At 33.6% G+C, this 9,127-nt stretch overlaps 1 long non-coding RNA gene across 1 annotated transcript; it reads left to right on the top strand.

Annotated features, from left to right (window-relative positions):
- Positions 1-779: 779 nt before the first annotated feature.
- On the top strand, positions 780-1,370 carry LOC129744021 (uncharacterized). Its single transcript, XR_008736782.1, has 2 exons — positions 780-934; positions 1,037-1,370. It is a non-coding gene; the product is annotated as an uncharacterized LOC129744021 (long non-coding RNA).
- Positions 1,371-9,127: the final 7,757 nt, after the last annotated feature.

Here is a 9,127-nt window from a genome sequence, read left to right as displayed (position 1 = left end):
TTAAGGATAAGTTTTAAAACTTTTACACCACATGCTTTTTACTATTTTTAACCTATTTAACACGACGCGCACTTCCGTTCTCCAAAACGGTCACAGACAGAAAGAACGGCAATGCAAAACCGTTTTCTGAAGAACGTTAAGAGACTTTCAACCGACACACATACAACGGTAAATTTACGCGGATGTGCCGCTCTCCGGGTAATAACACTTCCTCGCGGTGACACAGGAGATCATCCGACGCCCATGAGCATCTCTCGCGAGAGAAGTGGCTGCGTGCTTGGTTCAGGAATTCGGTGTAAAGGGAGGAATCCCTGAGAGCCCGTGTGAGTGTCAATTGCTTTGACATTTCTAAGTCAGCATTTAGGTCATAATTTGTCAATGTGTCGAAGACACATTTCGGATAGGTAACGAACGGTTACATTACCCCATCGTCCCTTCTGAAAATGAATGAAACGTCATTCATTTTATTACTAGAGAGATGAATGCAAACCAATTCTATTAGTAATTTTTTTCATTTTGAATTATCAAAATTAAAATTCGACTTTTAAGTCTATAATACTCACGCACTGCCTATTTCGCAATCATCAAGTGATCGGAACAGCATCGTGTAACTCAGTGTAACTCACTGTAGTATCTCTTTTGTTGACGAACACTCACGGTAAACGTCAACATAAAATGTAAACAATGTTTGTTTATCAATTGAAATCCATGGATTCAAAGTTGGAAATTTTTTCATTTAATTATCACCGGTGTTTAAAGTTGGTGCATTTCCAAGGTAAGTTTTCAAGCTTATTTTCGCAACATTGATCCTCTTGAGCTCAATTTGCAGATTTCAGTTTCCTTCTAATGTTTTTATTTCTCTTGTCGGTTTCAGCTAAAACTGCGGTGAGGATAAATCCGGAAAGGCCGAAATTGCTTCCCCAAAAATCACCAGGTAAGTATTGTTTTGATTGTGTTAGCCTTCCGCTAAAACACATCCGAAAATCAGCTTTTCATTAGCTGTTAAAGTGATTATTTTTCTGTGTTTTTTTTCTAGATTTCACACCTGGACTGAACTAAGCAGTTGAAGTGGAAGAAAATAAACAGCAGATAATCTTAAGGGTAAGTTTTATGTATCGTTCAACTATTGGACAGATACTTATATTGTTTCTGGCTTTTTTTTTTTTCTATTTTCAGGTTTCGAGTCAGCCACGGATAGGGCACCGATGACACTCATCAGCGGCCATGGACTGGTGAAAAACAGCAACTCGTAGTGGCCCTTTTCAACGACCTCGCAAACCATCGAGAAGTTATAATTCGTAATTTTATTCGGTCTAATAATTCTTTTTTTTCTATTTTAGTTGTCTTGAATGAATCAAATTTTAGTTCAACTAAGTATTTCTGCACTGGAATCCGAAATTCCCTCAACATCAATTTCTTCAAACCAACCTGATTATTCTAAAATGATTTGTAAGCTAAATGTTCTGTGAACCATCAATTCTTTCACCCGGAAAGAAGACGAGCGAAAATGCCACAATTTTCTACAAGAAGTAGCTATTCAATTCAAAATCCTGAACCTGACGAGGATCTAGGAATCATTCGGTTATTGTAATCATCAATGATTTGTAATCGGCAAATCTTTAGTCGGTTTATCGTTCTTAAGAGGTGTCAAAGAACATCGTGATCTTTGCAAAGGAATAATCAATATTTGGCTCGTTTCGTTTAGATAGATTGAAAAGTCGTAATCAGTATTTTTGGTTCAATTTGGTACCATAGACCAAATGAACTGAATGGTTCGGACCAAATAGGGTTTCATATTTCACTTATGACAAGCAGTGTTTTAAGATTTTTCCCATTTGCATGGGGATCGATTTTAATTTCAAAATTTCATAACGCAAGACTACAAAACCGTAAGCACGGAATCTACAATTGTGGCTTCAAGTTAGGGTAACTGGGCTGAAACTTGGATGAGATATTTGATTTTGAGATTAAAATTGATTCATTCACTTTTCCGTTTCTCTTGCCTACAATTACATCAACGTATCGCGCTATTTCCGGTTTCTTATCCGTACGAATAAGCTAGTTTGAACACGCGAACACGGATTATCTTTCGTCATCGCGGTTGGTTTTACTTTCTGAGAAATTATCGCGTTTTTCCGTCAATCTGTTTCGTAAAATCCAGAAAATCGTATGAACGCCTCGATATTGGTAACGGATCACGCGAAGACTTTTGAAATTGTTTCGATGTTCCTTGTAAAACTTTCGAAATATTTTTATCGAACAAGGGTTTCTAGCTACCGCGCGCGAATAGTTGGCATGAAAAATTTCGATTCGGGGCAAGAAAAATCTATTTTCGTTTCGCGGGTTATCTGTTTTTGGGAGGTAACTTTTCCGTTTTTGATTCCGACACACGTCTCATCAGGGCCACAATAATGGGCGTAAGCTATCCGGAAATGATCTCAAGGCGGAATATCGTAGTTCGAGGTGTTTTTTGCTTCGGACAGAATGCAGCGAACCTGGTGTTTTTGTTAACGTGGGTGGAGAAAACTAATTTGAAAATACGTCGAACCATCCTCCGAACGTTGGGGTTCGTCATTCATATCCCCTTCGCGGCGTTGGCTGAAATCGGAAATCGATTCTAATTCACCATTACTATTCCGACCAACAAGAGCAGTCATTTCTCTCGGAAAATTCTTTTCACACGGGAAAAGCCTTGGACACATTTTGAATATTTCCGAATCAACTAAATTTTTACGCGATTGATCTCGACGGTACTTTCGAAAAGGTTTCACGAAGCGCGAAGAAACTTTACACTCCTCTATCTCGGTGATAACGTGACACGCGCCTTCTACAGGGTTACCTTCTACTTTTTCAATTTCATTCCTACACACGTTCATTTTAGTAAATTTTTAGATTGTTCCCGGTTGTTTTAGCTGTTGTTGATTGAAAGTTTGCTAATATTAGCTTCGAAAAGGAGGGCTTGATTAAGTGCTACTAAATAATGAGAGACGAAGAGTAATCGGATCACGAATTGCTAACTGCAACCGGCCTGATTCACTCCAGTCCTCTTCCGGATCGGCTACTTCCAGATACTTTTAGCCTCGACCAAAAAGCAAGCTAATCTTGATGTTCGTAATTTGGTAAAGATGTTAACGAATCCAATTGTTGAAACTTTGGCCTAAAATCATATCGATTTCCGAAAATCGCTGGACCACTACGATGTGATTTTCATACCGTAGTTCCAGGACAATCTACAGCGTTGATTCTAAAATGAAAAAAAAGCGATTAGTTTTCACTTTGAACGATCGTTTGAAGAACGATTAAAACATCAAACAGGCACTGTTTTTTCGTCCCTCCTCGGGGAACTTGAGGAAAGTTTTGTCGTGCTGATGTTTACTTTTTTTATGCGGGCGCCAAATTGTAACTCGCGGTTGCTCAGCGGGTGGGTGGTTTGTTTATATTTTGGGATTTGTGGGTGGAATTGGTGGAACTCAGGGTCGTCATGTATGGATGGATAGCACGAGCTACTTCCTCCGGAGTCTTCCGATATTCGGGGAAACTCCATTAGGGATGCCTATGATGCGGGATAATTGACCATAGCCACATCGAGTGTTACCTCGCATGTTACCAACCGGGTCGAACTGTTACTATTTAGAAAAAACGCAAAGAAATCTGAAAGGGACCAACTTTGGAGCGAAGAGTGGATGGGCCCTTTTGGCCACTAGCGAAACCACGAACAAAAGTGATGTAAATGGATTAAAATTCTCCAAATATAAACAGGGTGGGTTCAATTTAACAACATAATTTTAGGGGTTTATTATACTAGTTGTCCCTACTGACGTCACAGGTTTTTAGCTTATCTATACTTGCGGTTCGTTCTATTGCTGGCACAGCGGCGTTAGTCAAGGCCGCGGAACCCGATGTATAGATGTTTTCAGCGGTCATTTTGTTGATTCACGGCGAGCAGCTTCGTCGATTCGGAACAGGCCAATGTTTCACCGGTCCACTTCCGGCGTCCCGGAAGGACCAATAAACGACAGTTGAAAACTACTGGCCAATTTCCGATGATGCTGTTGTCGGTAGACCTTTTGCCGTCGGGTCTGAAGCGGTGTCAGACAATTCCTTTCTGTCTGGATTACTCCGGTTTTGGGATTCAGTAACAATACTCCGGGGCGCCGTGCTCTGATAGAAAAGCCAAAAGAACAAAAAAAAGGCCCTCTTGGACCTGCCAAAGGTGTTATGATATCTGTGACGTCATGATTTCCACGTGTTTTACAATATTTGTTTTGTTTACCATAAGTATTTACCTTTTTATGTTGTTTTTCGTCACACTTTTGTTACAATGTTTGTTGTATGTTTGTTAACGTTTTGTTTAGGTAACTGTATAAATAAATTACATAGCACAAAATACATAAATTAAATTTTATCGTTTTTCGTCCCAAACATTTTTTCCTTACTAACCGTACTTTTTTGTGTTTTTATTTGATCGCTTTACGATTTTTCGATCACTGTTTTAACTTTTCTGTACTACTTTTTGTTGTTTTAATCTGTAAATATTAAGGATAAGTTTTAAAACTTTTACACCACATGCTTTTTACTATTTTTAACCTATTTAACACGACGCGCACTTCCGTTCTCCAAAACGGTCACAGACAGAAAGAACGGCAATGCAAAACCGTTTTCTGAAGAACGTTAAGAGACTTTCAACCGACACACATACAACGGTAAATTTACGCGGATGTGCCGCTCTCCGGGTAATAACACTTCCTCGCGGTGACACAGGAGATCATCCGACGCCCATGAGCATCTCTCGCGAGAGAAGTGGCTGCGTGCTTGGTTCAGGAATTCGGTGTAAAGGGAGGAATCCCTGAGAGCCCGTGTGAGTGTCAATTGCTTTGACATTTCTAAGTCAGCATTTAGGTCATAATTTGTCAATGTGTCGAAGACACATTTCGGATAGGTAACGAACGGTTACAAGTATCCAAAATTTAATTTATGTTGAATCTTTTTTAAAAAATTGTTGAAACTCCCTTATTGAACAGAAAATTTGTCTAACTTTTTTCGCAGAAGCCAAAATAACTTGCGGTCTTAGAAAAAGTTGATAATTGAATTTAAACTTTATTGATTTTTTTTTGTAAATTTTAAATTTGTTTCTACAAAATTCCAAATTTCCTTATATGATTTTTACACATTCAAAAGTTTTTATAACTTTAAAATATGCAAAAATCATTTAAGAAAAAAAAGAATATTGAAGACAAAATTTTAAAATTAAAAAAAAAGTAAAGCTGATAGACAAAAGAATAACTGCATTTTTGGATTTAATCAATTTAATAAAATTTAGCTATAAAGTTATTTGCACTTCGGTAAGATGTGGATATTGTGGCCTTGTGTAATTCATAAAAAAAACCTTTTGTATGTGGAGTTGAGTGTTAGAAGAGCAAAAAACACAAAACGAAAATGAAGCTAAAATTTGTTTCTTGAAAAATATTCTAAAATTAGCAGAGAAATTTTAATGACCTTTTTTTTTTTATAAATAAAGTGATTTATAATAAAATCAAACGCTTGTCACATTTCTACCAATTTGTTGACATGTAAAATAAGTATTCGATGAATGAATTTTGTTGGCATAAAATTCTGATTTTTGTTGCTTGAACTTCTTAATAAAAACCCATTCTATAACAACCAATTTTTTTGTGTTAAGATTTGAGTTTCAATACAGATGGTCTATTGAGTTACAAACTGAAATTGTCAATTAAAAATTAATAAAAATTTGGAAACGTCTTAAATGATCGTATAATCAAAGGTTTGAAGAACCTCTTAGCTGAATGAAACTATGATTTCAAAGTTTAAAAGATTCCGCTGGAGTCGAGCCTTTTCGGACATGTACGGAAATTCTTTATTTGAACTGAAAATATTGCTCGGAAAAAATCTTCTCGGGGGAGGAGGGGCGGTGAAGGTGGTTTAACCCCTAACCCCCTCCCCCCCGTTTGCACGCCCTTGGACTGAGTCGAGTTGAGGTCATTTTCAAACTTCTCAGATCCTGGGGTCTGAAACTGTTTAATTTTGTTCAGAACTCGCTAATTTGAATAAAACTTTCACGTGATTAAATTCGAATTTTTTGTGGGGAAATTCAATGTGTTTTTTCTAAATAGCAAACATGATTTTTCCTCTATCTATGGATCGTTTTTTGCCTGTTTTCAAGTTTTCAAGAAAATTTTCAACTAATCAACTTTGTTGAAAAGCATAACTTAGCATCTCTTCTAGGTTTTTTGGCAATGAAGGCAAATCAATTAAAAGGATTTCTTGAAGAGATATCAAGTTCGGGTCTTGAACAAATTTGTAAAGCATAAATTTTCTTTCTCGCACAGAAACGAAAAGACAGTTCAGTTCTTAAGTTGAAAGAAAAATTATGTTCGAAAAAAAATTATTCGTGTCCTTTTTTTTGACATTTTTGTTATTTTTGTTATTTTTGGCATTTTTGTCATTTTTGTCATTTTTGTCATTTATGTCATTTTTGTCATTTTTGTCATTTTTGTCATTTTTGTCATTTTTGTCATTTTTGTCATTTTTGTCATTTTTGTCATTTTTGTCATTTTTGTCATTTTTGTCATTTTTGTCATTTTTGTCATTTTTGTCATTTTTGTCATTTTTGTCATTTTTGTCATTTTTGTCATTTTTGTCATTTTTGTCATTTTTGTCATTTTTGTCATTTTTGTCATTTTTGTCATTTTTGTCATTTTTGTCATTTTTGTCATTTTTGTCATTTTTGTCATTTTTGTCATTTTTGTCATTTTTGTCATTTTTGTCATTTTTGTCATTTTTGTCATTTTTGTCATTTTTGTCATTTTTGTCATTTTTGTCATTTTTGTCATTTTTGTCATTTTTGTCATTTTTGTCATTTTTGTCATTTTTGTCATTTTTGTCATTTTTGTCATTTTTGTCATTTTTGTCATTTTTGTCATTTTTGTCATTTTTGTCATTTTTGTCATTTTTGTCATTCTTGTCATTTTTGTCATTTTTGTCATTTTTGTCATTTTTGTCATTTTTGTCATTTTGGTCATTTATGTCATTTTTGTCATTTTTGTCATTTATGTCATTTTTGTCATTTTTGTAATTTTTGTCATTTTTGTCATTTTTGTCATTTTTGTCATTTTTGTCATTTTCGTCATTTTTGTCATTTTTGTCATTTTTGTCATTTTTGTCATTTTTGTCATTTTTGTCATTTTTGTCATTTTTGTCATTTTTGTCATTTTTGTCATTTTTGTCATTTTTGTCATTTTTGTCATTTTTGTCATTTTTGTCATTTTTGTCATTTTTGTCATTTTTGTCATTTTTGTCATTTTTGTCATTTTTGTCATTTTTGTCATTTTTGTCATTTTTGTCATTTTTGTCATTTTTGTCATTTTTGTCATTTTTGTCATTTTTGTCATTTTTGTCATTTTTGTCATTTTTGTCATTTTTGTCATTTTTGTCATTTTTGTCATTTTTGTCATTTTTGTCATTTTTGTCATTTTTGTCATTTTTGTCATTTTTGTCATTTTTGTCATTTTTGTCATTTTTGTCATTTTTGTCATTTTTGTCATTTTTGTCATTTTTGTCATTTTTGTCATTTTTGTCATTTTTGTCATTTTTGTCATTTTTGTCATTTTTGTCATTTTTGTCATTTTTGTCATTTTTGTCATTTTTGTCATTTTTGTCATTTTTGTCATTTTTGTCATTTTTGTCATTTTTGTCATTTTTGTCATTTTTGTCATTTTTGTCATTTTTGTCATTTTTGTCATTTTTGTCATTTTTGTCATTTTTGTCATTTTTGTCATTTTTGTCATTTTTGTCATTTTTGTCATTTTTGTCATTTTTGTCATTTTTGTCATTTTTGTCATTTTTGTCATTTTTGTCATTTTTGTCATTTTTGTCATTTTTGTCATTTTTGTCATTTTTGTCATTTTTGTCATTTTTGTCATTTTTGTCATTTTTGTCATTTTTGTCATTTTTGTCATTTTTGTCATTTTTGTCATTTTTGTCATTTTTGTCATTTTTGTCATTTTTGTCATTTTTGTCATTTTTGTCATTTTTGTCATTTATGTCATTTATGTCATTTTTGTCATTTTTGTCATTTTTGTCATTTTTGTCATTTTTGTCATTTTTGTCATTTTTGTCATTTTTGTCATTTTTGTCATTTTTGTCATTTTTGTCATTTTTGTCATTTTTGTCATTTTTGTCATTTTTGTCATTTTTGTCATTTTTGTCATTTTTGTCATTTTTGTCATTTTTGTCATTTTTGTCATTTTTGTCATTTTTGTCATTTTTGTCATTTTTGTCATTTTTGTCATTTTTGTCATTTTTGTCATTTTTGTCATTTTTGTCATTTTTGTCATTTTTGTCATTTTTGTCATTTTTGTCATTTTTGTCATTTTTGTCATTTTTCTCGTTTTTCTCATTTTGTCATTTTTGTCATTTTTATGATTAATGTGATTTTTGTCATTTTAATGTATTCTCTTTTTTGCAACAATTTATTAATTTGAAAGTTCTTGAACTGATTTGAAAGATTTTGAATAAAGGTATACGTAAAACAAACTTTGTTAAAATACTTGCCTATTTTCTTAAAAATGATAGTCGAAAATCAATATTCATATTTTCTAACAAGGAATTTTCAATAACTTGTCTCGGTACGATTTTACAGAAGAATACTTTTTGCTATGTATCCAATCTTTCTATATTCTATCCTTATTCACATTATTTTTCATAATTTTCAAACGAAGCAATGAGACGGTAAAGGCTATTGTTTTGATTTGAAATTGCTACCCAAAAATAGCTCCGAAAAGAAAAAAACAACTGCTACGCTAACATAAATTTTCATCATTCACAAAACGGTTCATCTCTAGTTCGGCTCAGATTCCGAATGCAAATAACTATGAACTTACTACCCGCCTAAAGTTAGTAGCTCGTTACCATATCGATTGTTTCGTACAATGGAATTGCACAACCACTCCGAAGGGTGTGATTGAATCATTTCTCAGCCAGCCAAAAGTACTCAAAGTCCATTGATGACGTCCATTATATTGGGTGGATCGTTTATATTTTCAGCACTTTGGGACAGAGAAAACCTAAACCATCCGCTAACTGGCCGCGAGCCCCGGCTTTGGCAGTG

Source organism: Uranotaenia lowii, chromosome 2 (genome assembly GCF_029784155.1).
Source record: "Uranotaenia lowii strain MFRU-FL chromosome 2, ASM2978415v1, whole genome shotgun sequence".
In the NCBI taxonomy this organism is placed as follows: domain Eukaryota; kingdom Metazoa; phylum Arthropoda; class Insecta; order Diptera; family Culicidae; genus Uranotaenia; species Uranotaenia lowii.
The sequence above is the reverse complement of the archived record's forward strand: the minus strand, read 5'-3'. Positions and strand labels throughout refer to the sequence as shown.